The 6136-nt window shown below is 47.7% G+C and overlaps 1 non-coding gene across 1 annotated transcript; it reads left to right on the top strand.

The window, feature by feature from the left end:
* The first annotated feature begins 5675 nt into the window (after positions 1 to 5675).
* Positions 5676 to 5791, top strand: LOC138268820 (U5 spliceosomal RNA). Its single transcript, XR_011200119.1, has one exon. It is a non-coding gene; the product is annotated as a U5 spliceosomal RNA (small nuclear RNA).
* The last annotated feature ends 345 nt before the right edge of the window (positions 5792 to 6136 follow it).

Below are 6136 nucleotides of genomic sequence, written 5' to 3'. Positions count from 1 at the left end.
ACTTTGACGCTAGACGCATCTAACGCCAAAGTATAAATATGGAGTTAGTTTTGCGTCGAATTTGCGTCGAAAAAAATGACGCAAATTCGGCGCAAACGGAGTATAAATATGCCCCTATGTATTTGAGTATACATTGATGAGGCTAATGACAAATTAGTGTCTGAGGTACAAGAGGTTTTGGACAGCACGTGTGGTCCATAGGTGGACCACAGGTATCTTTAGGGTGACCCACGGACAGGTGCCAGTCAGGCTGACAGGATGCTGGGTCAATCAGGAGCAAGTTCTTTCAGTAATTACATCACATGACTGGTAAGAGGGAGCAGTAGACAGTTGACAAGTCACACTGTGTATGTCCTGTGTTGTTTTGAAGGTGACACATGAAACCATATACAGTGTTCACGGCAACATTAGTAGCAATGCTTAATGATGTAATTGCCCAAATGCCAATATCTATGCTGTAGGAGGCATCAGCAGGGACGGGGCATGTACATTTGGGTGGTGTGCATGGAGGGGATCACTGGTGTGGCCTCCATCAGTGTCTCACAAGTCCTGTCAGATGAGATTTGCTGAAAATTAGCCTACAGTACCTTTCACAAGAGAATCAATCTACAGGTGATACCAGGCCTTTAAAACTCCAAGCCAGTGTATTATATGAGCTGAGTTCCATGCAGTGAGATGGTACTATGACAATGGTAGGCATAGGAAAGGGTGTGGCACACTGGATGACTCTTGTGAGTGTGTGTGTGTAGATGAGGGAATCTCAGTGTACACAAATCAGCATTCCAGGGACCTCTTCAGACAGGTGGGGTGTGACCAGCCGCAGGTGTGTGTAATGTTTTTAGAAAAGGGCTGACATGTAGATGGGTAGTGATGTGCTGGATGCTTGACATAGGTGTAGCACTAGTGCTGTGTTTGTTCTGCTTATGTGTAACTCTAGTGACAGATAGTCATTGCAAAGATAGTAAGTAGTTGGAATTACTGTTGCCAAGAGTCTAGTAATACATTCCTGTTCCTGAAGCATTAGCATGTGAACTGGCCGATGTATGAGGCCTGTTTTCCCCTAGTTGAGTGATGTTTTTTTAGTTGTGTGCCATCTGCTGCGATTATCCATGTTTCCTACATGTATGTGTCTCATATGTGTGGTCCTCAGCTATTGCCCTTCAAAGGGGAACTGTACAGGATGTCTGTCATTTACATTGTGTGTGTATGTGACCATTGTATAGTGGCCATTACATTTGTAGTGTATTTTTCTGTGTCCTGATTGTTATATCATATTTGCCCAATGAGACGACATTCTTCTTCTGATATTTCAAGCTAAAGGTGGGCAGAAATGAATAGGCCAAACCATAATGTGGTGTTTGTTATCAGTGTTTATTTACAATAGTGCATTAAGTGGTGATGGTGTTAATTATGAAAAGAAATTATTTACAATCTGTTGGCGCCTACGCACTCCAGAAGCCGTGTTTGGTTGTTCCCCCTCCTGTTGCAGGTCAGCATCCTCCTCTTCTTCGTCTTCAGGCATGTATGGGTCTGGTTCGAGGAGGGGAATGTTCCTTTTGACACAAATGTTGTGCAATATTGCACATGTGAGTATGATCCTACAGACCATCTCGGGGGAATATAGTAGGCTATCACCAGTGATTTCGAGGCAGTGGAACCTTGACTTGAGGATCCCGAAGGTCCGCTCGACAATGCTGCGTGTCCTCTTATGGGCGTCGTTGTATGCCCGCTCTGCAGCAGTACTCGGGTTCCCAAATGGTGTCATTAGCCATGGCTGGATGCCATACCCCTGATCAGCTGAAAGAAAAACACAGAATGGGATCATGTTGATGTAGCTTGCATTATTGAAAAGACCATCCATGGCAGTAGTTGTCTTGTGTTGTCTGTGACTCTATTGTGTACTGATGTGACATCCTATACTTGTAGGCTATACCATCTGCATTGTGTTTTTACCTTGGCTAAGCACGTGTTTGTCTGCTAACCGTTTGTCATCAGTATGTTTAGTGATTTTCAGTGCAGTGTGCCCTCCCTAACATTGTGACTTGTGATACAGGTGTCCGTGTGTCTTCACTGGGGGTGAGATGATAGTTCCATGCACAGTTAATATTGAAAGTGTTGTTAACACTTTCATATGGAAGTACCATGGACATCCCATACCTTTAGACTTAGGCAATGTATTAATGTAAAGGTCATTGTGAGACTTACAGTTTGCAAGGTGACATTTAGGCAACCACACTCATTGACGTCTTCACATTAGGCTGTACAGTAATTTCCGATGTGTGACAGGTTCAATGGTGACTTAAGAAACATGGCTAGTGATGTCAGGACCTCAGTGTGTTCCTGTCTAGATGTTGCTGTTGTGGTGTATGAGTTGTGTGTCCTAGAGGGTTGCTGTGCAGTGTGTATATAAGTAGGTTTTAGTACTTTCCAACAAGTAGTCCATTGCCATACCGTCCATCCTGGAAGTGTTGGTTGATGGTACAGTGACGGCAGATGAATGAGTCATGGACACTCCCAGGATATTTAGCCACGATGTTGGTGATCAATCCCTGGTGATCGACTATGGCCTGCACATTGATGGAATGTGTGTGCTTCCTGTTGCGGTATAGGTGTTCAGTTGCAACCGGTGGCACAAGGCGTACATGTGTGCAGTCGATTGCATCAAGGACGTGTGGGAAGCCACTGACTGCGTAGAACCCCTGTTTAGTTTCCTGCTGCTTCTGCAGTGTGTTAGGGAAGCAGATGTGGCGGGGTGTCAGTTGAATGATAGCATCCAGTACTTTTGGCAGAAATGTGGAGAATGATGGTTGTGATATTCCGCCAACCAGGGCACCAGTTGTTTGAAATGAGCCACCTGCCAGCATGTGAAGTACGGCAAGCAGCTTTGTTTCTGTTGGTATGGTGTGGGGTGTCACCAAAGTGGGGGCCAACTGCTGTTCAATGTTTCGCAGCAGCTGCTGGATGGCCTGCCAGTTCAACTGGTACCTTTGTATGATGTCGTGTTCCCAGAGGCCCTGAAGGGTTGTTCTTGGGAAGAATATCCTCTCCTGCCTTCTGCGCTGCCTTTGGTGTCCCTGCTGGTGTTGTTGTAGCTGCTGTTGTTGCTGCTGGGCTCTTCGTCTGCGTGCACGCTGGATAACAATCACCTCCATGTCTCCCTGTTGCTGCTCTGCTGCTCTGCTGTTTGTTCTGTGTGTTCTGATTAAATACAGGTGTGTTTCCCCATTTTAACACCTGTCTGACCCAGGCGTTAAATTTTGAGGCACATCGGGCTGTGTGTCATTTTCTGGCTCCGCCTCCCGGCCGAGCGTCATTTTTGCCCGGAAGCATAAATACGACGCACGGCCGTTTGCGTCGTTTTTTGGACGGGAACGCCTACCCTGCATATCATTAACGCAGGGTGGGTTGCTGCAAACCAAGAAATGACGCACACGGCGGAATTTTGTCATCCGCGGGCTCGGGCGTCAGAGTTTAAATATGTGGCAACATTTGCGCTGATTGTGCGTCCTATTTTTTGACGCACAATCGGCGCAAACGGAGTATAAATATGCCCCATGGGGGCATATTTATACTCCGTTTGCGCCGAATGTGCGTCGTTTTTTTCGACGCAAATTCGGCGCAAAACTAACGCCATAGTTATACTTTGGCGTTAGACGCGTCTAGCGCCAAAGTATGGGCAAATAGCGTCATTTTTTTGAGTGAACGCCTTCCTTGCGTTAATGAGATGCAAGGAAGGCATTCCCGTCTAAAAAAATGACGGCGACACAAATGCGTCGTATTTATACTCCCGGGCAAAAATCACGCCCGGGAGTGGTCGGGTCAAAAAACCCCGCATTTGCGCCACTTTTTAACGCCTGGGTCAGGGTAGGCGTTAAGGGGCATGTGGGCTCAAAATGAGCCCACAGGTGCCCTCCCCTGCCCCCAGGGACCCCCCTGCCACCCTTGCCCACCCCAGGAGGACACCCAAGGATGGAGGGACCCATCCCAGGGACATTCAGGTAAGTTCAGGTAAGTATAATTTTTTTTTTTTGGGTGGCATAGGGGGGCCTTATTTGTGCCCCCCTATATGCCACTATGCCCAATGACCATGCCCAGGGGACATAAGTCCCCTGGGCATGGCCATTGGGCAAGGGGGCATGACTCCTGTCTTTACTAAGACAGGAGTCATGTAAATGGCGTCTGGACGTCGTTAAAAATGGCGCAAATCGGGTGGAGGCGATTTTTTGCGTCAACCTGACTTGCACCATTTTTAAGATGCCCTAGCGCCACTTTTCCCAACGCCGGCGCTGCCTGGTGTACGTGGTTTTTTTCCACGCACACCAGGCAGCGCCGGTCTGCTTGCGCCGGCTAACGCCATTCAATAAATACGTCGCCCGCATGGCGCTTCAGAATGACGTTAGCCGGCGCAACATTTTTTGACGCTAAACTGCGTTAGCGCAGTTTAACGTCAAAAAGTATAAATACGGCCTTGGTGTTTTGTTCTGAGGCCTGCTGTCTACTCAATTGCATAGGCCAGGTGGCTCATGGGAAAGAATTTCTGAGGAGCGGGAGGCTGCTTTTCTTGGCTGTCTTGAATCATCACGACAGCAGGCATTAGATTGTCTCTGCTCCCAACATCTCTGCTGCCAGGAGTCACCCTACTTTTCACAGGTGGCCACCAACACTCAGGCTGTGCTTTTCATAGGGCTTGCCCGTTATTTGTTGCTGTTATTGGTGCCCTTGGAGCTATACAGGGGGCTAGTTCTGTGTACCTTGGGAGGTGTAAAGATGGCTAGTCTTGGGCTGGTTCCCTCTCAGATTCTTTTGAAAGGGGGTGTCTGGCTTGTGAATCTGGCCTAGCAAGCTAGATCCTTTTAGATTCAGGCTCAGCTAGAGGATGTGCCAGAAAATGCATGATTTGTTCTGGAGCATGGTGGTGGCCCACTGCATTTGAATGGGAGGGTTAGTGCAGGAAATGGTAAATTATCATGGAGACAAAAATCTCAGAGAGTGACTCCAATCGAAAGGGATAGTGATACAAGCAGGCCGAGCTTTTTTAAAGTGTGCTGCCTCTGAGGCCATCTGAAGATAAGCAGCACTCGTTTGCAGCAGAACTGGGTTCAAGATTCTGTCTAATTGCTTTAACACTACACACAAATGTCTGGCAAAATCTGCCAGAGGGTAACCGTGTCAGGAAAGCATTGCAGGGAGAAAAAAAGCCAGCATTTACCATTGATATCTCAGCTTCTGCTCGGTATTCCCTTATTTTCAACTGCCTGCTGCTGCGAACCTGGGTGGTGTCCAATGGGAATACTATTAGCGTTCGCAAAGCCTTACTGTGGCATCAGTGGCATTCAATACACACAATCTATAGAAAAACATTTCCCTGCTCGCCCACTTCACTTACAACCTGCCTCCAGCTTTCCGTTTTCCCTGCCCAGCAGACTCACCCTGGCCAATCAGCTGAGGCGAGTGCCACCGAAATTTCAATATGCCGAGAAAGAACCCTGAAAACGGTCCACCATTTTTTCTTTCTCTACTTGAAGCAGGGGCCTTGAACTTTTGGGCTGTTTTGCTTTCCCCTGTGGTTCTTGCCCTGTTAAGTAGGGCAAAGAACCACCTCTCGGACCCTCGCCCTCGCAATGGCAGGGTCTCTGTTTGTGGCGCCACATGCCCTGCTAGGCTCAGCTTGTAACACACTCGGGTTTCTCTTCAAAACAAATAAATCTTTCGCCTTTTACTAAAGATTTCCGTGGAGAGGAACGTTTATGAGTTTCATTCAATTTATTGAGGTCTTGCCACAGGTGAGGCTGTTTATTGCTTGTTAAAGACAAAAGTGCTAACAGTTGGGGTACACTTGTGGGCTGTCTGCTGTTTCCCTTGTGAGAGGAACTTGGGCCCATATTTATACTTTTTGACGCTAAACTGCGCTAACGCAGTTTAGCGTCAAAAAATTTAGCGCCGTCTAACGCATTCTGAAGCGCCATGCGGGCGCCGTATTTATGGAATGGCGTTAGCCGGCGCAAGCAGACCGGCGCTGCCTGGTGTGCGTGGAAAAAAACCACGTAGACCAGGCAGCGCCGGCGTAGGGGGAAAATGGCGTTAGGGCGTCTTAAAATGGGGCAAGTCAGGTTGAGGCAAAAAAATCGCCTCAACC

Source organism: Pleurodeles waltl, chromosome 12, assembly GCF_031143425.1.
Source record: "Pleurodeles waltl isolate 20211129_DDA chromosome 12, aPleWal1.hap1.20221129, whole genome shotgun sequence".
In the NCBI taxonomy this organism is placed as follows: domain Eukaryota; kingdom Metazoa; phylum Chordata; class Amphibia; order Caudata; family Salamandridae; genus Pleurodeles; species Pleurodeles waltl.
This window is presented reverse-complemented; position numbering and strand designations above follow the sequence as displayed.